Source organism: Panthera tigris, chromosome E3, assembly GCF_018350195.1.
Source record: "Panthera tigris isolate Pti1 chromosome E3, P.tigris_Pti1_mat1.1, whole genome shotgun sequence".
Taxonomy (NCBI): domain Eukaryota; kingdom Metazoa; phylum Chordata; class Mammalia; order Carnivora; family Felidae; genus Panthera; species Panthera tigris.
In genome coordinates, this window is record NC_056675.1 from 38,765,067 (window position 1) to 38,787,953 (window position 22,887).

The 22,887-nt window shown below is 56.8% G+C and overlaps 10 non-coding genes across 10 annotated transcripts; 5 read left to right on the top strand and 5 right to left on the bottom strand.

Annotated features, from left to right (window-relative positions):
* Positions 1-712: 712 nt before the first annotated feature.
* TRNAK-CUU lies at positions 713-785 on the bottom strand. Its single transcript has one exon. It is a non-coding gene; the product is annotated as a tRNA-Lys (tRNA).
* A 1,161-nt stretch (positions 786-1,946) lies between these two features.
* Positions 1,947-2,019, top strand: TRNAR-CCU. The gene has a single exon. It is a non-coding gene; the product is annotated as a tRNA-Arg (tRNA).
* Positions 2,020-6,061: 4,042 nt separating this feature from the next.
* Positions 6,062-6,133, bottom strand: TRNAP-CGG. The gene has a single exon. It is a non-coding gene; the product is annotated as a tRNA-Pro (tRNA).
* A 3,394-nt stretch (positions 6,134-9,527) lies between these two features.
* TRNAK-CUU lies at positions 9,528-9,600 on the bottom strand. Its single transcript has one exon. It is a non-coding gene; the product is annotated as a tRNA-Lys (tRNA).
* Positions 9,601-10,922: 1,322 nt separating this feature from the next.
* On the top strand, positions 10,923-10,994 carry TRNAP-UGG. Its single transcript has one exon. It is a non-coding gene; the product is annotated as a tRNA-Pro (tRNA).
* A 2,724-nt stretch (positions 10,995-13,718) lies between these two features.
* Positions 13,719-13,791, bottom strand: TRNAK-CUU. The gene has a single exon. It is a non-coding gene; the product is annotated as a tRNA-Lys (tRNA).
* A 195-nt stretch (positions 13,792-13,986) lies between these two features.
* Positions 13,987-14,058, top strand: TRNAP-AGG. Its single transcript has one exon. It is a non-coding gene; the product is annotated as a tRNA-Pro (tRNA).
* Positions 14,059-17,081: 3,023 nt separating this feature from the next.
* Positions 17,082-17,154, top strand: TRNAK-CUU. The gene has a single exon. It is a non-coding gene; the product is annotated as a tRNA-Lys (tRNA).
* Positions 17,155-19,901: 2,747 nt separating this feature from the next.
* TRNAP-UGG lies at positions 19,902-19,973 on the bottom strand. Its single transcript has one exon. It is a non-coding gene; the product is annotated as a tRNA-Pro (tRNA).
* A 1,008-nt stretch (positions 19,974-20,981) lies between these two features.
* Positions 20,982-21,054, top strand: TRNAK-CUU. Its single transcript has one exon. It is a non-coding gene; the product is annotated as a tRNA-Lys (tRNA).
* Positions 21,055-22,887: the final 1,833 nt, after the last annotated feature.

Here is a 22,887-nt window from a genome sequence, read left to right on the forward strand (position 1 = left end):
GACTTCAGGCCATGTCCCTGGGATAAGAGCCTCAGCTCATCCTCCTCAAGGACAGCAGACTGAGTGGGGAGAAGAGTTGAGTCTGAAAGGAAGGAGAACCATAAGCAGGGGGACCAGGGAGGATCCTCGGCCCCTTCACCTAGTTCCCACACTGTGGAGGCCTCCGGGATCGGTGTCCCCTTCCTGCCTGACCCCGTGCCCACTCCCCTTCTCTAGAGACGGATCATCTCTTGTTCTGGGTTCCCAGGTGTACAGATCTGATGCTTCCCCCTCCACTACCCCCATCTGGGCCTACCCTGCGGTCTGACAACCTCATCACCCACCCCTGGAGAAGGTGGAGGATGTGAGAGTCATCTGGGATGAGGGGTGGAGAAGGCCCCACGGACTGATCCTGACTGACCCAAAGCCGACTCACGCCTGTGAGTGACGCAGGGGGACCCAGTCCGTAGGGGAAAGGACCTAGACCCCACCTATAGGGACCTGCCCCTGTAGGCTTGGCTCTGCCTTTCTAGGCTTAAGCCACCACCGCCCCTAAAAAATAAAACTCTAAAGATAAAGAGCCTCAGAATGTCTCCCTTGAGGGTAAAGGTTACACCCACGAACCGTGTTCTCTTGTCATAGAATGAGCAACCAGAGGTTTGTTTTCTCAGGAAGATCTCAGGGTGGGGATTAGGAGTTGTTGAAAAGCCTGCTGAAGCCCAAAAGGTACACCCGCCCAACGTGGGGCTCGAACCCACGACCCTGAGATTAAGAGTCTCATGCTCTACCGACTGAGCTAGCCGGGCGACAGGAACCTCCCCTGGGTGCTCTGTCCTTTGTATTGAAGCCTCCGGTGACTTGGCTGCAGAGGTTCTGGGGGTGCGGCGGGGGGAAACGGAGGAGCCGCCCCTCCAGGCCTGGGGACGAGGTCCCAATCTTTGAACGTGAAACGACCCGCTGACGCCCCCGCGGTGAAGGAAACGAGCCACCTCCTGCGACCTCAGGTGGCAAGGCTTGGGATCTGGGCTCGCGGAGTCCGCAGGCCCGGCGCCCAGAATCCGGGGGAGCTGCGGCCGCCTCTCCGGCAGCAGGGTCTTGGGTCCGAGTCCCGAGGGCGTTGTCGGAGGACAGGGGCCTGCGCGGGTCCGAGTGCGAGTGCGGAGGGTCCCGGCTCTCGCCCCACCTCGTTCCTTGTCCTCAGGTCCCGGGGTCCTTCCCAGCGGGGTCCCTCTGCACGACGCGGAGTGAGGGACACTTCTCCCCAGCAGGAGAAAACCGCAGCCACCACCTGTCCTATCTGTGCTCGCACTATAAAGGCGAGACACCTTCCCGGCTTCTTGCTCTCGACCCCCCCCCCCCACCCCCCGGAACCAGCAGAATCTGGACACTCGGGGACGCCCAAGGCTCCGGCGCAGGGCCGCTCGTCCCCCAAACAAGCACCGTACCTCAAACCAAAGAACGAAGACGACGGGTCGGGCCCTTAGGGACTCTGATCGCCCACCTCGCCGCAGGGGAAGGGACCCGAGGGATGGTCCCCCCAAGTGTCCCCCGATACCACAAAGGGGAGGAGGGATTCGGCTCGGGCCTCTGCGGTCCATTCCCGAGACGCACGCGCGGGGACGCTTCCCTCGGCCGCCCGGCCCCCACCTTCGCCCCCGCGAGGCGCGGCGGGGACTCGGGCGGCTGCGGAGCTGGGGCGGCACCGGGACCCGACGGGACGGGGCACGGGGGTGGGGGTGGTGCCAGGACTCCCCGCCCGCTCGCGGCCGGAAACTAAGAAGCCGCGCAGCAACATGCAGGGGACAGACGTCGCCCTGAACGCGGGGCCTCCGGCAGCATCGGCGCGCGGGCACCTCCACGGGTCTCTCGCGCCTATGCTGCCCGAAGCCCGGCGTTCAGAGACCCGTGGAGGTGCCCGCGCGAGGAAGGGGGCGGTGCTGGCCAGGGAGCCTGCACCCCAGGGGCACGCCCCGGTGGCCTAATGGAGAAGGCACTGGCCTCCTAAGCCAGGGATTGTGGGTTCGAGTCCCACCCGGGGTAGGGTGGTCGTGTTTTTGACATTCCTGCGCTGGGGTGGTTTCTGTGGCCAGACTGTTGTCAGCCACCCCTGGGAGCGGCACCTCCTAGGACCCCGAGGTCGGGGCACGGGTGTTTTCTTTAATACCCGTGAAGGTGAGGAAAGAAGGGACTGGAACTAGCTGGGGGGCCAGTGAGGGGTGTCTCACAGAGCGGAAAGCACACCTGCGCTCAGCTGGTTTGGGTGCTGATGGGTGGGGCTGAGGGCAGAACTTTTTCTGGGCCACCACCCATTAGCCCTTTGGTTAAATTCCTCTAGCTTTCCTGGTAAGGGGGTGAGGGTGGTCCTGATCCCTGGAACCTGTGTGCGGGGTGGCTCTTCTTAGCATTTGGCGGGGTTTGGGGGGAAGGAACAGATTAAATGGAGAGCTGAGAAAGTCCCATGGACCATACCTGGCAGATGGTCCCAATCTGGACCCACATGCAAAAAAAGACAGAAACATCTAGAAGAGAACGATCACACATACCTTCAAATACTGAACCCTCCGGGGTCCGGGAATAACAATCCCAAGAGCAGAATCCTAGTCTCCCTTCCCCCAAACCCCACAATTCCTGGAGGAGGGGGATCCACCCCGGGGGGGGGCTCTCTTCCTGGAGAAACATGACAACCTGCCCCGGGTGGTGTGTGTGTGGGGGGGGGGGGGTTCCTTCCTCCAACGGCCTTGCCTGTTGGACCAGGACCAGGCTCTAGTGTCCCCTAGCGGAGCTGTGTCCCTAAATCTCACCGATGGGGTGGGGTGGGGCCATGGATGCCCAAGTCCTGAAGATGCAGATGTCCACTGCAGGGCAGGACCCCGACGGTGGCAAGGAGCAAGAGGGGAAAATGATATTTGATATTTGATATTTTGATATTTCAAAAGAAGCCTGGAGTGAGTCATCCTGAGAGAAATCAGGGCTGGAACTCACACTTATCGTCCAGTTAATATGACTTATTTAAATCAAGTGGGAGAGTGGGAGAGCCTTTGTCTTTTCTTCACCTCGGGCCTGGGGACCGAGGTGGCCACAAACCAGCCACAGAGCCCATCCATGAAGTGGATCCGAGTCCACAGCCTGAATGTCAGCACGTGCTCCAACCCTGTTCGCCCCCCTCACCGGACCCGCCCCCCCCCCCCCCCCCCCCCGGCAGCTCCAGGCCAGGCTCCGCGCATCTCTGTCCACACCAGCCGCGGGTGGCTGATTTCCTTATCCCTTGTCGGCGATGATGGGCGTGGGGGAGGTGCCGGATAGGAGGTCCTAGAGCCACCTGTCCGTAAACCCAGACCTTTAAGGCTGCACAGAGTGCGCTCTGTGCCTGGAGGGGTCGATCCCAGGACGGGCCACGCCCCACTCAGGGCCTGACTCAACCCGGACATTTTGGCGCCTCCCGAAGTCCTCTGATGGACTGGGGCTGGGGGTGGGGGGAGGCTGCTGAAGTTTCCTGGCTAGGCTCAGTAAAACCCTTAGTTTCAAGACTGTAGAACTGAGCCCCACCTTGGACGTCAGATTTGCAGGGACGATGCTGCTGATCAGCCGACGTTAAAGTTGATCAGCCCCCCTCCCCCCACTGCGGATGCTGACACCTTACATTTGGTGCTTCTGTGATCGATTGGATCCCCCTCCTGTGCGTGCCCCGGGCTAGAGAGGGCCTTCTGCTTTCCCCTCCACACCGCCGAGACCCTCACAGCTGGCTGAGGCCAGAAACGTTCACGTGGGCCTCTGCCCTTGGTTCATTTTATCCTGAACAAAGCCTACATTTTGAGAAATCTGACCCGGGAGAGGGTGCACGAGGGGGACCGCACCGGCCCGGCAGTGCCACGAAAGCTGGCAGGATTTTGCATCCTCCCTGAAGATAGGGAGCACCGCTCTTGCTGGCCGTCAATTAGGTCCTCACGTCAAATAAATCCGGAGAGGAGCTGGGGGGCGGGGGCGCGGTGTGTGTGGCTTCTGCCATTGGCTGATTTTCTCGGCGATTCCCTAGCATTCCCGGCAATAAATGGGCCCAGCGTTGACACTGCGGATCTTTGTGCGCCTGCCTGGAACTGAGAACCCTTTCTGAGACGGGGGGACCTTTCTGAGTTGGGGGAAATGGAACGGGCTGTGGCTAATGAGCCCAGGACCAAGGCCAGAGTGGAGCTCCCAACCCAGACTGGGAGAGGGCTCTGTGCTTTGCCAAGTAAGCTAGCCAACACTGGGAACTTTCCGTGGTTCTCCAGGTCCAGGAGGAACCTCAAGCCCTCCGCGAAAGCAAAGTCCCGGAGTCAGACTCAAACCCAAAACTTAGCCCTTAGCAAAGCCTAACCAGGGGACCAATTGTGTTTATGGGTGTTGAGGACACCTGCCTTCTGTGGACCCCAACGCTGAGTGTCTGGACCCCTGCTTGCTGTGGTTTTCATCCCTGGAGGGACTATGAAGTACCATGATACTAGCTGTAAAGAAAAACCCTTGACTGTAGGCCAAGTCAGATTCCACCTACCTAACTGTAAAAGCAAGACCCCAGGGGTGCTTGGCTGGCTCAGTCCATGGAGCATGGGACTCTTGATCTCGGGGTCATGAGTTCAAACTCCATGTTGGGTGTGGTGTGCTTAAAAAAAATAAAATCTGGGGCGCCTGGGTGGCTCAGTCGGTTCAGCGACCGGCTTCGGCTCAGGTCATGGTCTCAGGGTTTGTGAGTTCAAGCCACCGTATTGGGCTCTGTGCTGACAGCTTAGCATTCTGTGTCTCTCTGTCTCTCTGCCCCTCCCCCACTCATGCTCTGTCTCTCTCTGCCTCGGAAATAAACATTAAAAAAAACTTTTTTAAAGGTATAAATAAAGATCAGAAGTAATTAAGTGATACTGCCATTATTCACAGATGATGTGCCTGGATATGCAGAAAATTCTGTAAATTAGAAATGACACGAGTTTCACAATGTTACTGGATCCAAGACTGATATGTAAAAATTGGTTGTATTTCATACATATCTGCAAAAAATCACACATTCTATCCAAAGGGATGCAATTTACGATAGTTTCAACAACATCAAATACGCAGCAAAACTTCTAATGAAAGATAGGCAAGACGTATCTCAGAAAAATATAAAACGCTACTGTGAGAAGTTAAAGAAGACCTTAATAAGTGAGGGGACATATCAGGGCCAGTGGTCACCAAAACATATTTGAGAGAGTCACACGCCTGGATATCAAGACTTACCCATAAAAGCTAAACTGGTTTGGGCACGAGAGTAAACAGACCGAGGTAGGAAGCAGCGAAGTCTTAGAACCACATACACTCAGACTCTTGATTTGTGAAAAAGTGGGCGCCACGAACCAGGGGCGGAAAGGACGGTCATTTAAATAAATCGTTGTGAATCAGAACTGTTCCCATTTCACAGATGGGGAAAACAGCGTCTGCATGGCCGAGTGTCTCGTCCAGGGCCCAGAACCCAGGTGGGGAGGGAGGGCCACCCCCGGCTACGGTGTCGAAACCGGAGGGGAACGTTTTTTACCATCGAGAGGTCGATCCGCTTTTGGAGCTAGGACCTCTGCGTCCCACAACGAGAGTCAGGCCTCTGGCCCAGCGTGGTGCGTTATTGCCGGCCACAAATATGAGCCACGCCTGCCACTTAAAATGTTCTAGTGGCACACGAAAACGCACAACAGTAAGTAAAAAGAAATAGGCAAAATTGATGGCGATAATATATTTTACATAACCTAATATATCCAAAATGTCACTGCAACACTCAGAAGATCGCTTACTTTCCTTGAGACAAGTCAGCGCATCTCAAGCGGGCCAGCTGGAGGAAACAGGTGTCCCGCGGGGGTGGCAGAGAGGAGAGCAGCTGGGCTGGCCACCAAGTGGACTGGCCGACCGCGCCCCCCTCCCCGCCCCAGCCTGTAGCCCGAAGCCCCGCCGCTCTCCCCCACAACCCCCAAGAGCACGAGTGGCCAGGCCCCGTCAGGTCCCCGGGAAGGGCCTGAGCGGAGCGCAACACGCTTCCTGAGCTCCATATTCCCCTTGTAAAAGGGTAGAAAGCAGAGGCACGCGCCCTGGGCTCGTCCGGGATTTGAACCCGGGACCTCTCGCACCCGAAGCGAGAATCATACCCCTAGACCAACGAGCCTCGCACGCACGGGAGGTTGCTTGAGCTTCGCACACAACTGTTCGCGTCGCGCGTGACCCCGGCTCAATCCCAGGCTGGCTGAGCGGCGCCGTCCCAGGAGGACGGCTCGGCTGATCCCCCGGAAGGGGGCCGATTCCCGTCCCCAGGGGAGTGGGGAGCATACTGTGGGGGAGGGGAGGATGAGGGGCTCGGGTGAGCCGGAGGGCCCGTGCGGCCAGAGCACTCGCTCTGCAGGGGACCCCGAGGCTTCAGGCGGCCACGGCGGTGGGGGCTATGGAGGCTGGCTGGGGGGCAGACAAGAGGAAGGGGACCGGCACCAAGTAAGACGGGGTCGAGGAGGAGGAAGAGGCGAAGGAGGAGGTGACCGGTCCATTTTATGCGCTCAGCGCCAGGGAAGCCAGTCTGGGCTCGGGAGAAGGGAGTGCCCGCAGCGGACCCCGCTTCTCGCTGCTGATCCTTAAGCCCCGCGGGGTGGACGACGGCCCCCTTTGGGAACTTCCCGCAGTTCAGGGCGAATCGTTTCGGTGGCAAAGGCAAACCAAGGCAGGGTGAAGAGTTTCGGATCGGCTAGCTTGACTAATTCAGCGAGATGCGGGACGCAGGGGCTGTCCCTCGTTGTCTGGTATCTGCCGCCTGGTGACTTAGGGCAGGGGTGGTGCCAGAGTCAGGTGAGGAGGTGGGTAGGAGTTTGGACGCACCGGTGGCTGGTTTGCCTACGAAAGGCCTGTTGGCAGGCAAATTGTTTCCTCTCTCTGGGAATTAGCCCTGGGTGGAGGGGTTTCGCCTCAGCCGGCAGGGCCCCCAAGAGGTCAAACCGTCATAAAATACAGAAACCAGAAACCCTGATTAATACAGGCGTGAATTGAATCCGGGCGTTTTTACCAACATTTCTGAAGACCACGTGACTGTTCTTGGGCATTCCCTCAACATGATTAACTACTTCGATCGATCTTGAACATAAAACCAACCCTGCATTCCTGGAATAAATCTAGCCCAGCCCTCATTTCACCGCTCCAGTCTTTTTAAAAGAGGTAAGGAAATGATGGTCCTTTCTTCCCAGGACATGCCCAGATACCCAGGCTGGCTAATTTGAGACGGGGAGGGGGCGGCGGCACTGACCTCTAGCTCTGCAAGTCTCAGAGGCCAAGGACACAAGTGAGCCCCGAGTTCCATTCCCCATGTGCTCCTGTGACACAGGGTCACGCAAGTTTCCTCCTTGGTGAGTTCCAGGTAGAGACTGTGCTGGGGGCAGGCGGTCACACAAAGGGAACTTGATGTGCAGCAAATAAGGAGATCGTGGGGAATACTTTCCAAAGCTGTTGACTCCCCAAGTGGGGGTGAGCGGGCTTTCTTTTGTTTAGGGTTCGGATGACTACTCAGAATGGGAGTTTTGTCCTCGAAAGTAGAGGCGGGTGGGGGGGGGCGTAAGTTTGTGTAGGAGTACCCAGAAAATATGCGTGCCAGTGTCGCCAGGGTCCATCTGCATAGTGGGAGGCAGTGAAGCTCAAACTGGTCTAGCCTGGCCGCCAGGGTCCACCTGCACAGGTCATACCTTGGCTGGGGACGGCTCCGTTGGGTATTTTAGAGGGACTGCGCATGCCGCCTGGGTAGTGTGAGACAGAGAACCTAAAGGGACCCCGTGAAGAACTGCCTTTTTTTGTTGCTCCTTTTTCCGCTTCCGTTCCCGCTACGTCCCACACCCCTGCCTCACACACACCTTACAGGGACAGATGATGTATGTCCTCCTGGTAAAGGTCAAGGGATTAATGGTTCCCTTGGAGTCTTCCAGCAAAACGGATGACATCTAAGGAGTGATGGGGCGGGAGTCGTCCTGAACGTTTTCCAAGACCACCGACTCATCAAGACCCCTGGCTCAGAGCAGGGACTTACGGCGAACAGCTAACCCCTCTCTGTTCCTGGATGCCTCGGAAGACACGTGCACCGAACCGCCACCCTCAGCAAAAACCCCAGGCCCCAAGCAGACACGAGACTCTTGTTTCCTTTCCAGGCCTCCTAGACGTTGTCCGCGTCTGTACGTCTTCAACAAACTGCGCCCACTTCCTCTCCACTCGCGCCTGATTTCTCTGCTGCATGAGGCCCAGGACCCTCTTGGCTGGCTGGTCCTGTGGGACCCCTCTGGGTCCACCTGCCGGTAATCAGCTACACTCGCACACATGGACACGCCCGGCTGTCCACAGCCCAGGGTGCCACGGCAAGGACCACCGCCCGAACGGCAAGGAGGTTAGGACTGAGCCAAACTTGGCTTCTAGAGCCCTGATCTTTCTTTCAAAGGCAGTGGATCAAGAGTTCGGTGCTCTGTCCCCTGAGTTCGCCGGGGACTGTGGAGCAGAGCGGAGGTGTTCTGTCCGCGCTGATCCAGCTTCTGCCGAGCGAAGCCCCTCTCCCCTCTCTGAACATCCCAGCTGCGCGGCCACCTTGGACACCAGCTACCCTAGGACTGGGTCTCCTGGGGTGGAGGAGGAAGTTCCAAGACTTGCGCTAAAGGAAGGGCTCAGGGTTTCTTCTCCCAGTCTAGGGATAAGCAGACAGACCCTCCTGGGTGCAAAAACTCCTGTTTCCTCCTTCCGCCCCCCCCCCACCCCCCCCCCCCCCCCCCGCCCTGTGGACTCTGTTCTATGACCCTGAGCCTGAGGGCTGGTGTGGCACTCTCACCTCCATAGCCCCAGCCCCTCCCCCGTCTCTCCATCCCATCCCCACCACCCAGTGTCCTGGAAAAGCCAGGCGCTTATCCTTGGTCCCAGCTGGGAAGGACTCCCCTCGGTCTATGAGTGAAACTCAAGGCAATTTTCACAGGATTGAATTCCTGGCTCTTGTAAGGGAATCGGGGGGAGGAGAGAACTGTAGCCCGTGGATCTCTCATGAACTCAGACGCCCGGGGTCAGGAGGCGAGGGACCTCACTCCTTTATCTTGAATTCACATCAGCACCCACTCTGGGAAAGTCCAGGGCGTCAGATGCGAGGACCACATCCACCCCAGGGGTCCAGACAACTGGGCAGTCCTGGTGTCCTCAAAAGAGTTAGGAAACATGCTCAGAGTGTGCTGTGTGAGATCACGTAACTGCAGGAATGACTCCCCTGAGCTATGCTACTCCTGCCACGTCTCCATGGACTAGATACACATTTAAATCCCAAAATGCAAAAGCAACTCAGTCCACAATCTCTGTTAGAAGAGACTAGACCTAGAGGCAGAGACCTGAGCAACTCTAAGGCGTCCCCTTCTCCCGTCCAGTCTTCCCGCAGCTCCAAATCCAGCACAAGGATGTGGTCTTTGGGTCCCCCTGAGAGTCAGACCCTGAAACCCTGAGTTGTGGTAACTGCTTACTCTTAAGGGCGGGGAAGCATTCATTTTCTTCGCCCAGGCTTGTAAAACGCGCGCCCAACGTGGGGCTCGAACCCACGACCCTGAGATTAAGAGTCTCATGCTCTACCGACTGAGCTAGCCGGGCATGGCACCTGCCGGCTCCTTCAAAGGAAAAGGGAGGCAGCGCTGGGGCAAGACGGCCTCCCCCTCACCGCAGCCCCACCCCTGTGACCAGTGCTGCCTCCCACACGATTCCTCTGTTCCAGCCGGAAACTGACCGAGAACCTCAGAATTGAAAGCAGCAAGGGAGGAAGGGGGGTGGAACCCGAAATTCAAGGCGGCGGGCAGGGATCGGGGACACTCTGACCCAAAAGGACAAACAGAAGGAGGCCCAGGGGGCCCGGCAGCGCTGGGAAGCCGGTGCCACGCAGGCACCGAGTCCCTGAAACCCCACGGTCGCTCGGCCCCGGGAGGCAGCACGCAGGCCTCAGCAGTGCCAACCCGCCTCCTTCCCTCCCAGCTCCGGGATGGGAACCGAGGCTCCCCCCAGCCCTCCCGCCCTCCGTCCCTCGGGACCCTTTTGCAGACAGGGAGCACGGGATCGTGGAGGTCAAGGTCACTGGTGTTAAGTGGGAAAAGATGGCCCTGGAGGATGAGTCCGCTGCGCCTGCGAGCGCTCGGGGTCCAAATCCCCGACCGGTCTCTTTCAAATTCTCAACGTCTCCCCCTGCCCCCACGCCGCGTCCCCTCCACCGCGTCCCGCACTCGCTTTAGGGCTGGCGGCGCGGCGTGGACGGGGAGACCCAGAGAACCCGCCGCAGGACTGGAGGGGGACCCCCAGCGCCCCGGGGGCCCCGCGCAAGGTCGGGTCGGGCCACCTTCTTCCTTTCCGGTCGGTTTCTAGAATCGTCGCCCATCCAGAAGGGAAGATGAGCGCGGCGCCTCGAGGCCCCGCGCGTCCGCCCAGCCTAGGGATGCGTCCGCGGGACGGTGCCCGGCGCCGGGGCAAAGGGGAGCTTCGTGAGACCCAGAGTCCCGCGGGGGCTTTGGGGGTTGAGCCCAGAAGAGGGCGGGCTTGGCCGAGGACAAGAGCCTCTGGGTCTGCCCCGGACCCTAGTTCCCCTTTCCGCAAACAGAGAAGACCCGGCTTTGGCCAGAGGCCCACAGCCCGGGCTGGGGGGTTCAAGGCGGAAGGCCCTAGTCTCGGGTTTGAGTTCCCCCGGGAACCCCCCACGCGGTCCTGGAGCTGGCCACAGTCCAAGGCGGGAGGGAGGTCCTGGTGACAGAGGCTCTTGGGGGGGAGGGGGAATTGACCCCTGAACCTCTAGGACCCGTAGTGTCGAACCTCACGGCTCTCTGGACGGTGACCCAATCCTCTTTCCTTGCGGTAGGCATCTGGGACACTACCGCATCCGAAGGAGGGGGAAGCCAGGGGACAGAATTAACAAGACAGGGCAGGGCCAATTCGGCTCGTTGGTCTAGGGGTATGATTCTCGCTTTGGGTGCGAGAGGTCCCGGGTTCAAATCCCGGACGAGCCCGTGTCTCTGCTGTTTTTTTTTTTTTTTTTTTTTTTTTTTTTTTTTTTTTTTTCCTTCTCCAGATGGTCAGGTTGTTGCTGACAAAGGGACCAAAGTCCACTCAGGGCCAGGAAGGAGCAGGGACCCAGAGACCCATCACTCCACCTGACAGTGACTAAAAGACCTTCCAGCCTTCAGAGCTGGCCTGGACCTCCACTCACTCTCTGCTTAGGCTGTCCTTGTGTCCTCTGCTGTGCCCAGCACTGGGGGCCCCTTGGGGGGACCCGTCTGAAAACAAGGTCCAGAGTTAGCATCCCAGACTCCAGGTATGAGGGCATACTCCTCCCTGGCCAAGGGAAACCGAGTCAGTGCGTCAGGAAAGCGAGGGAGAGAAGTTAGAGCCACCAAGGATCACCAACCAAAGGGACTTTTTTTGGCCTAAGGATGTTTGTCTTGCTTTAGATGTGAGGTCTCAGATTCAATCCAGGAGGCCTTTCTGAGGTAGGCAGTGTGGGGCCTGGCTGTGCTGTCTTTTCAGACCAAGAGGGAGGGATACCCCCGGCCGACCTGGGGTCTTGAGCCCTCGGTGTTGTGGATGGTTGAAAGGCTGGGCTGGGTCAAGGCACCACTCAGTCATAGACAGGACCCTCAAGTGGGACTGGGCTCAGGGTACAGCCACTTCCAAAACAATCACCCCCAAACCTCCGCCCCGAGGAGCCACCAGCATGAGTTCCCTGTGACGCCAGCGACTTCTGCCCCTAAAGCACCCAAAGGTGGTGCTTCGGGCTTGAGTCTGCGATGTGCGGAGGCACCTTTAGAGTATGTAAAAATGCCCAGGGATATTTAAAACTTTTGAGGGAAACATCAATCCTCAACATCCATCAGACACCGCACTCTCTGAACACTGACTTTGAACTTTTGACGATGCTATATTTTTGAAACGTTGGATTTCCCACAGTATCCGCGCGATCAGGGCAAGAGAATCAGTGTGGAACAGGAACCGTGCGAGGCAGTACGCAATCTCATCCCAAGGTTGGAGAAGCCGTACACGGCCCGCCCACTGCACATATCCCAGTAAAAAAGAATTATTATTTAATAAGAAGATAGGGCGGATGAACATAAGGGAAGGGAAACTAAAATAATATCAAACAGGGAGGGGGACAAAACAGAAGGGACTCATAAATATGGAGAACAAACTGAGGGTTATGGGGGTGGGGGGGGTGGGGGGGTGGGGGGGCTGTGGGAGGGGGGATGGGCTAAATGGGGGAGGGGCACTGAGGAATCTACTCCTGAAATCACTGTTGCACTATATGCTAACTAATTTGGATGTAAATTTTTTAAAAATAAAAAATAAAATTAAAAAAAGTAAAAAGAAAATGGGGTATCGGGCTGGCTCAATGGGTAGAGCATCTGACTCCTGATCTTGGGGTTGTGAGTTAGAAAACTAAAAGGAACATAAAATTTTTTGGAAAAAAAAAGAGTGTTGAATGGTGTCCCCCGACTACCGTGGCCACCCAGAACCTCAGGAGGTAGGGTCTTTGCACATATAATTAGATACAGTGAGATCCTGGAGTAGGGTGGGCCCTGACCCAACGACAGGTGTCTTTATAAAAAGATTATATGAGGACACAGAGGCCCGTGGAGGGAAGAAAGCCACTGTGACAGTGGAGGCACAGACCGCAGTGATGAGTCTAGAAGCCAAAGTTGGCCAGAGCACCAGAAGCTGGAAGAGGCGAGGAGGGGTTCTTCCCTGGAGCCTTTAAAGAGAGTGGGAAAAATGGCCAGCTGGCACCCTGACTTTAGACTCTGGTCTCCAGAAGCGTGAGAAAATATATTTCTGTTGCTTTAAATCGCTCAGGTTGTGGTAACTTCTTACGGCGGCCACGGGAAGCTAATAGAGACACTGAGTTGGTAAGAATTTTTTCCAAGAAGCGACGAAGGTGTATGGACCTAAGTCCCTAATAAACTGAGTTTCCTTTTCCCCTAAGAACACCAGGAAAGATTACTGAGACTAAGAGTGCCCTGAGTGAGAAATAGAGGGGGCTTCTGGCAGATCCCAGGGTCCAGAGGAGGGGTGTCTCCCAGCGTAACCTGGGTCCCCACCACAAAAGAAAGAAAACACAGTCCTGTCAAACACTTAGCAGGGTCTTTTCACGAGCCTAAACCGTTGCAAGAGAACACAAGAAAGTCAGCTGATGGGAAGCACATACCCTCCTTCTCCCTCTTCCCCAAAATAGAAAACGAAATGCCCCCTGTCTGTTTCCCTTTCATTGGGGAGAAGTGAAGGAAAGCTGACAGGCCACCAACCTCGGGGTGGGGGTGGGGGAGGGAAATTCTGCGCAGTCCCTCCTCAGGCACTGGAGTGGCCCCGATCAGGAGCCACCTCCTGGGAGCCCCACTCGGGACCTAGAGAGTCACCCCCAAACCCACACAGACACCGAGCTCTGGGTTTGCATCCTGTTCCCCGGTCAAATGTGATAGCGCAGGTCACTGTCGGGTTACTAATCTAAGAAAAGATATAGCTATGTGTCTTCTTGGGCCAGCATCCAGAAGCTGGCTGGTGGGCCCAAATATTTGCATTGCTTCCCAGGAGCACAGAGACCGTGCAAGGCTTCGGAGAGCCACGCAGCCACCTCCCTGGTAGCATCTACCTGAGATCGTGAAAAGCCTCTTTAAATGGCGGATCTGCGAAATACCTTCCCTGCGTTGAGTTGTCTTTTGGCCTCTTTATCAGGCAAAACCGCACGCCCGACGTGGGGCTCGAACCCACGACCCTGAGATTAAGAGTCTCATGCTCTACCGACTGAGCTAGCCGGGCAAGGACAAAAACTGGTCCTACCTCCCTGCTACTCAAAGTATTAAAGGCAGGTGCTACAAGTCGAGGCAAAAGCGCATCTTGCTTCGGGAGAGGCGGTGCGGGCATGGCTGCCCCCAGAGAAGGAGACTGCAAGGAGGTGGGCACCTAGGGCGCGAGGATACTACAAATAAGGAGAAGTAGGCGGCTACCAGGGGTGGCTCGTTGGTCTAGGGGTATGATTCTCGCTTAGGGTGCGAGAGGTCCCGGGTTCAAATCCCGGACGAGCCCCATCCTTTTCCTTCTCCTTTCTCAAATCCCCCCAGGGCCCTGTTGAAGTTCTGGGTCCCCAGCCCAGAGCCACCTGCAGGAACAAATGCCACCTGATGTACCGTCGCTCCCGCGGCCAGAGAGTCCTGAACTTGAGCTCGACATCGAATTGGGGGCCTACAGAGAGAGATGTCCAGGAGCAGCCGCGCCACACAGACGTGAGAGGCCACGGCTTCAGCCAGGGACTCGGCCCTTCACCGGCCTCCAGCCGCTCCTGCACTCCCAGGTGATTCTCTTCCCGGCCGCCAGGGGGAGCGCTGAGCCAGCACGGCGGCTGGGCTGGGTGGCCCGGGTCCTGCGCCCGCGGGAGTGGCAAGGGGACCCAGACCGGGCGGGGAAGACCCGCCCCCCAACTATGTTCCCGAGGAGCCAGACTCTGGCTGACGGCCAGCATTGCTTCTTGTGTTAATTACCAGTGCGGGCCCGGGGAGCCTCCGGGGACACCTCCCCCTCCAACCCCCTCCCCCGCCTCCCTGCGGTCACCCTGCCCGAAGGGGAGCGTCTGGTGGCGGGCAGGGCCTGCCCAGAGCGCGCAGCTCTCGAAATGGACCCTTTGACTTCAGCCCCGGGTTCCCCTCACCTCCCTTTTCCCTTCCTGGGACTTGAACAAAACCTGCAGGGCCCAGGACCCGGCAGCAGCCCCGGAAGCCTTGCTTTACTACAGCCTCTAACGTTGCTCCAGCCTTCTCTTTGTCTGGTGGGATGCCCCACCTCCCCCCAGCCAGGGGGTGACAGCAGAGGCCTGGTGGGGAGCCTAAACTCTCGCTCCTGCCCCGCAATAAGGACGCCCCACCTTGCGTGAACTGGGCCCCCCAGGCAGCAACAAGGTAGAATCTTCTTTTCCCATGGGGGGGGGGGGGGTGGGGGGGCGCGTTGTCAGAGGAGCCCGCTGAATCAGAAGATGTACATGAGATCTAGAGTCTCAAAACATAACACCAAACTTGTCCAAACACGACGGAGCTGCAGACCACTGGTCCTACTAGGAACCAGGAAAATCCCAACTTGAAGGAGAAAAGATGAGTGAAAGACAGGGACACAGATTCTGGAACCATCTGAAAAGGAGAGGTAGAAGGCAGCCATCCTAAAAATGCTGGAAGGAGCTATAAAGAACGCACGTGAAACAAAATTAAAACTTGGAAGTCTCAAAGATATAGAAGACATAAGGCATAACCGCATGGAAAACTTAGAGCTGAGAAATGTAATAGCTGAAAGAAAATAGCGTAATGGTTGGGCGACAAACGAAGGAACGAGACGGAGGAGAGACTCACTGAACAGGAAGATAGAAAGGGAGGGAGGGAGGGAGGAAGGAGGGAGGGAAAGAGGGAAGGAAGGAGGGAGGAAGGGAGGGAGGGGAGGAAGGAAGGAAGGAAGGAAAGAAAGAAAAGAAGGAGCCTTAAGGTTTTGCTGGGATTTTAACAAAATATCTAATGGAGTCATTGGAGACCCAAAAGAGAAGAAATATGGGGCTAAATGCATTAGAAGAAATAGCAGCTCAAATTTATCTGTGTATTTTTCATTCTTATTTCTAACTAGGCTCCACACCCAACATGGGACTTGAACTCACAACCCTAAGATCGAGAGCCACGTGCTTTACCAACTCACTTAGCCAGGTGTCCCTGTTTATGCCTTTTTTTAAGAACGGACTTTATTTTTTAGAGCAATTTTAGGTCCGCAGCAAAACTGAGCAGAAACACAGAATTCTCAAACCTCTCTGCCCCCTGCCCCGCACAGCCTCCCCCATTTTTGTGTATTTTTAAAACCTGTCCTCCTCCACTTTTTAATTTTAAAGCACACACCGTATAGCCTCAACCATAAAAGCTTTTCGTTTTGGGGTGGGGAGCAAATACCTCTGCAAGTAAAGTCCTTTTGTTTTCAAATACCCTCAGTGCCTTGCACACACCCAACACCATTACACCATGCACTCCGTGTTCTGTCTTCCCCAGTCTGTGTGCCGGCTCCCTGCTGCCTCCTTCCTCCTGTCTACACTGGTGAGCTGTATTCAGGATGCGGGCCAGATCCGCACACGCAGTTGCGGTGTGGAGTCTGGAATCTCAGTGGATCCTCAGCAGAGTCACTGAGCCACCCAGACTCCAGGGTTTGGGGCGGGGGACGAGCAGAGAACTGCTGGGTCCTACTCCCAGCCTACTGTTTACCTAAAATTCCTCCTTGCTCTGGAGAGGGGGGTGCGGTGGGGGCTGTCCCAGCCCCAACCCACCTGGGGCTCAGACATGCAGACACACTAGGACCGAACCTCTGCGTCCAGGGACACCTTGCTCTTGCCCCTGAAACCTGGAGACTGGATCCCGAGGCAGCGAGCGGGAGGCAGGCACCCTGGGGTCTCCCAACCCGCCCCCCCCCCTGCAGCCGACCATGGTGGGGGGCAGATTCAGCAGCTCAGGGTTGCCCAAGGGCAGACCAAGAAGGTTTGGGGGCAAAAATATATATATATATTTTTTTAATTTTTTAATAAAAATAAATTGACTTTTGATAATTCAAAGGAAGTATAGATGGGAATTTTCCCGCGAACGAGTGGAATCTGGTGGGTCTAATTATTTTAAGTTCGCAGGTTTGTCTGATTACGTGAGGGAGGACGGGGCCTGCTGTCACTTCCCCATTTCCTGCCGCCTGTCCATGTGTGGCGGGGTCAGCTGGCTCGGGTCCGCTGAGTCCCGTCCACGCCTCAGGGCTCCCTACGGCTGCCCGCCGAGCCCATCTGTGTGTGTGTGTGTGTGTGTGTGTGTGTGTGTGTGTGTGTGTGTGTGAGGGTCAGGGTGGCCCCTCAGCCTCCACCACTCGGCTCCCCGCTCCCCACGCCGGGCTGGGGACGCCGCCCTTTCTGAGCAGTTCCCACACGCAGAGTGCCCCGAGGGACTCCAGAAGTGGCCACGTCCCCGTTGTCCCCAAGACCTGAACTGCTTAGCCATTTTGACTTGCCTGCAGCCCAACAAATTCTGAAACTCAGTCGCAGCACCTTGGTTATGGCTGCCCGGCTAGCTCAGTCGGTAGAGCATGAGACTCTTAATCTCAGGGTCGTGGGTTCGAGCCCCACGCTGGGCGTCCTTTTAGAAAGAGACCGCTGAGCAGTTCCTGGCATATTCGGTTTAGGTAAAACCTCTTGGGCGCACCAAAGCCATCGGAGGTGATGAAGGACACCCACTCCTTACACAGCCGCTTTATTCCTCAACTTCCTCTTTGAGCAAAGCAATCTTAGAAAGCGGTTCTTCAGAGATTTGGACCTGGCTACAGGAGAAAAGCCACCACGGTCACAGTTTTCTCTTGGGTTTACTCAAGGGAAGGAGCCACAGCCATCACCTGCACGACCGAGGGACGCCACGGCAGGATGCCACGTGCGCGGTGGTGACAAGCTCAAGTTTTTGCTAAGTTGTCCCTTTGGGGCTCAGGGTGTACGTGGGACTCCAGGGCACGATCATCACTCAGCGGGGAGGCGCTCAGGGCAGAGGGCCCCGGACCACTATGAGTAGGGGAGGGTGACAGCCTGGGGGGTCATGTCCACGCGTCCTGGTGATTGCAGCGCGCCCACTGCCAAACACCCCCAAAAGCAGGGCTCGACTAGGATTTGGGCCTGGGACCTCGCGCACCCTAACGGAGAATCAAAGCCCTAGACCAAGGAGCCACCCCTCCGGCTCTGGCTCGTTGGTCAGGAACTGTCCCCACTTCCTGTGGGTGTCAGAGAAGGGTTTGATTCAGCTCTCTATGGACAGGAGAATGGCAGGGGTGGGGGGCAGCACTGCCACACGCTAAGACTCCAAGGCAGCAAGTCCCAGTCTGGGTTTTGGGGTGGCCGCTCTTCCTGCCAATGGGAAACTGAGGCTATCGGCTTGGGAAAGCTCCCCAGACCCTCCTTCTGTCACCACGCGCAGGGCCGGGCTGTGGAGTGGAGCTGAGAACAGGTTTTGGACCCCGCACCCTTGGAGCGGGACCGTTCTCTCTCCCATGGGACCCCACCCCTCCCAAGCCACTGGAGGGACCCACCGCTCTCACCCAAGTGTCACCTTCTGCCCCCAGGCTCCAAGACGTGCATCTGCACCCCGCTCGGACCCAGATGGAAGCTGAGTGTCTACAGGTGGAGAAAGGATGAGGAAGGACGTTAAGAAATTTGGGGAGCCCTCAGGGGAAACCGCTGCCCGGAACCAGGGTCCAGGCGTCCCCTTGTCCACTGAGCACACCTGGACACCGGCCTTGGGGCCCAGACCTGATCCGGCCACCGTCTCTGGTCCGTCCCTACAGGGATCTGCTGGGGCCTCCGTTCATGCCCTGAAAAGACTGCGAGGAGGAAAGTGTGGGCTCCTCAGGGACGTGAAGCAGAAGAGAGAATGTGCCCTCCTCCCCAGGGACCTTCCCCGCGGAGCCCCGGCCAAAGCTCCCTCCAGGCCTGGGTGTGAAGGTGCGGGGCAGACCCTGAGCACTGGAGTCGGGAGGGGTTAAGGCAGGCTGGAGGGAGGGATGCTGCTGGTTCCGGAAAGAATTTGGGGGAGGAGCTACTGGGCCGCTGGGGGTGGTAGTGGTTTCCCCATAAGCGACGGGAGTCTTCAAGGGTTCTGGGCCTGCTCCCCTCAGGGACTCCAGCAACAGGGGGCATAAAAGGGGCAGCCAGCACGCACCGCCCTGGGGCTTGCGTGAAGAAAGCAGAGGCTGCCTGGGTCAAGGGGAGGCCCACCGGTCTGCACGTGCAGAGGGCCCTGGCCCTGCTGCCGCCCGCCTGGTGAGGGCTCCGGGCCACAATCCCCAGGCCGGACTTGACTGAGATCGGGAAGCTCTTCCCAGATTGGGGGGCCGCTGAAATGTCCACCAAAGCCCCCCGCCCTGCCTTTATTAACCAGGTCTTTTCTTTTCTATATTCTGAAACTTTGACGTCCGGGGCCTTGTTGACCCTGGCGGGATTTTTCCCTCCCAAGGTCAGCCAATTCCTAGAGATTAGCAAACGACTCTTAAAGGGTGCATTTCCGACGCAAGCCAACTGGAGACCACAGCGCCCGCCCCACCCCCCACCCCCCCCCACCCCCCCACCCCCGTCGCCTTTTGCATGGGGCTCTCAGACTGGGGGTTACTATGCACCTTCCAGAATCACCCCAAGGCCAGGAAACAGACTACTAGGGACAGCGCCTATGTCCCAGAGGCAGCTGAAGTTAATTCAAACCAGCTTCACCGAAACCAAGAGAAAGGCTCTTGCCCACGCTTTCTCCTCACTTCCTGTGCTTCCTGACTACCCAGTGCCTCCACTGTGCTGTCCTGTGCTGGCCCAGGGGCCAGGCGTGCCCTTCTCAGGAGCTGTGGGGAATAACACGACTTTTCAATGGCTGCATGCGCCGGTCCCACCATACCTGAATGGTAATAAAACCTATTGAAACCCTGCGGTTCTTCCAACGTGGCGGAAGCGCCTGTGGGGACCCGCATGGGGACCCGAAGAGCCTGTGGGGACCCGCATGGGGATCCGAGGCGCCATGTGACCCGCATGGCCCCACCACTAAGGCCCAGCCCCTCCCCAGGCCCAATTTCCACTATGGTTTCCTTCCTTCCCTTGTCTGTGGAAGGGCCTTCTGGTAGCCCTTCAAGAAAGAAAAAGATGTCTGTAAACATGACCTTTCACACACCAAGGCAAAAGGGAAGAAGGGGTCCAGACTCAGTCGGGTCCTCGCCCCCCATCCTGGGACTACCTGGCAGACCAGGTCTCCTGCTCAATGACAGGTGAGACTGGCCTGGGGGGAAGTGAGAGGGCGACCAGTTTCTCTGATCCCGGACCTCCTGAGGCTTCAGGCATCGTGACCCTCCGAAAAGACAAAGACGGGCTCGTCCGGGATTTGAACCCGGGACCTCTCGCACCCAAAGCGAGAATCATACCCCTAGACCAACGAGCCGTCCCACGAAGCAAGTCGTGAGGTCTCTCCCTGGAGGCCTGTGTCCTCGGCTCCGAGCTCCCGTCCCACCAAGTCTCGGCTTCTTGGTCCCTCGGAAAGGTGCGCGGGGCGAGGTTTCGGTTTCGATTCCGGAAGGGGAGACGGTGGGGCGAGGAGGGAGCGGGGGGACCCGCCGGCCCCCGGACCCTCTCCCCGCCTCCCCTCCCGAGCACGACGGCCCCGCCCCTGCCAGGGCCCCCCGCCCGGAGCCACCAGAGAAGCGAGTCTGCGGGGCCCGGGTGAGCACGGCGATGTCTCACGTGGGCCCCAGCCCAGAAATTTCCCCCAACGCGGGACCCAAGTCCGGGACCCTGAGAATGAGGCTCGGCCGGCCAGCCCCGCCAGGCCTCCAGCCGCTCGGGAAAGGACCCCGGGGCTCCTGTGCTCCGCCGAGCCCCCTCTGGACCCGGGCTCGGCCCCTCGCAACTGGGGAACCCCGAAGCGGGGGTCAGAACCGGGGTCGCCGCTCACTTCTTCCCATCTGCAGGTGCGCGAACGCTCCCAACTTTTCTTTCCTCTTGCTCTAACACGGGGTCCAGCACCCACCTGGGAAGGAGGGTTTCCCCGGCTTGTCCCCTCGGCGAGGCCCCGCAGTCTTCCCGATTGCTCCTTGCCGCCAGCCCTAAAAAGGGCCGAGGGTTTCAAAACGAGGGAGCCTCCGTGATTGGAACCTGGCAGCTCTCCACCCTAAGCGAGGATCACAGCGGGCAGTGACACTCGTCCCATGCTCTTGCTCCAGACTTGCCGGCTCCCCTGAGCTACTGGGCCACACAGACCCACTGACAGGACAGGACGGCACACGGTGACCCGGCCGCGCCCTCGCTCCTGGCTGAAAACAATCCGCCACTTCTGCGTTCCACTGCCCGGGGTGCAGCGCGCACAGGATCCAGAACCTGTCCTTACCAATTTTAGAACAGGAAAGTTCTGGGGTACCTCAATTAGCCTGTGGAATAGCAGTCCCTTACAGCTGCCCGGCTAGCTCAGTCGGTAGAGCATGAGACTCTTAATCTCAGGGTCGTGGGTTCGAGCCCCACGTTGGGCGTAACTTTTGAGCCAGCTTGACACAAGGAAACAGGTGACCGGGTCTGGTCTGTATAATAGAAACTAAAACTCTTCCAAAGTGGAACATGAGGATGGTCCGGGGAGGCTAGCACAGCAGAGGGACCACGGAGGAACCTCACAAAGGCAAGATGCATTCGTGTTTTATGTCATTCATATATATATATATATATATATATATATGTGTGTGTGTGTGTGTGTGTGTGTGTGTGTGTGTATACTATATATTTATACTATACTATACTACTTATACTATATATTATATATACTATATATACTACATATATAGTATATATAGTATATATATGTATACTATATATTTATTACTATATATATACTATATATTTATACTATTACTATATATATGTGTGTGTATATATAGTAATAGTATAAATATATATAGTATATATATAGTAATAAATATATAGTATACATATATATACTATATATAGTATAAATATATATACTATATATACTATATATAGTATATATAGTATATATAATATATAGTATAAATAATATATATAGTATAAATATAAATAGTATAAATATATATAGTGTGTATATATATATATATATATAGTAATTTTAAAAAGTTGCCATTTACACAAAAGTTCCATATACAGCACACACAGCGGAGAGAGCCTCTCTCAGTAGTTTCCCTGCTAGGAACCTCCTTGAAGTTTGGAAAGATCTGGGCAAGGGCTAACCAGGCCAAAATAAAATAGCTCCCAACCTAGGACTCGAACCCACTGCTTAGGAGTTTAAGTCTCAGCTCTAAAGGCTGAAGGAGGGCTACGAAAGAGTACTTGGAGTGGATTTCCAGCTAAAGGTGGAAGCTCACTGACTCTGGCCCTGAATGGAGGCCTGCATGGGGCCCCCATTCTGTATCCCCTCGCGGACCCTCCCTTTCTCCAATACTGTGCCCCCTGCCATCTGAGGCTTTCCCTCCTGGTGCGGCAGGGAAGTGACAGGGAAGAGACCGTCTGTCCAGCCCTGTCCCAGCTCCTCTCCCCTTTCTAAGGTAGAAAGAAAATTGGAAATCGCGGGATACTCCGAGTACATGTCGGGGTCCGGCTCCCACCAGAGCAAGCAGCCAGGGAAGAAGTATGGCTTCCCTTCCGTGAAAGGGTAGGAGAGCCCAAAGGATTGACGATGCCAGTCCTGATCACCACGTTGGGTCGTCTGGGTATCTGGGGTTTCCGGGGGTCCGTTCCTCCGGGTGCCTATGCTGCTCTGGCATCCAGCCACCCCAGGTCCTGGCTCAGGAAACCGAGGCTGCCGTGGGGGGTGGGGAGTGGGCTGGGGAGTGAGGAGGCACCTGCCGGGTACCACTTGGCGCCGGGCTGGGGCTCCCTACACGTCCCAAACAGACTGTATGTATCAGAGTTCTCCGGGGAAACAGAACAGAGTGGGGGCGGGTGGAAGCCTGGGCCCAGAGACTTCCAGGTTGTCCACGCACCCGCCCTCAGCTACCCCCACTCCAAGTCTCTGGGTCTCACGTCTTCCCTCCCAGCACTCTGACATTGGCCTAGGAGGGTCACCTTTTCCTCAAGATCTGCTACTTTCACACTGAGGCCCCCAGCCTGCTCTTGGGCTTTGTTGGCCGAAGGGCACGTGGGTTGCTTTGGGTTCTGCCAAAGTGCTTTGAACGGGTGATTAGTTGACATGCGTCTGTCGTTCTTTTGTGTCCATGCGGCAAAGCTACTCAACAACAACCTAACCGAAGAGGCGAAAGACCTGGAGTCTGAAAAGTACAGAACACCGATGAAAGACATTCAAGATAACACAAAGAAATGGAAAGAAATTCCATGCT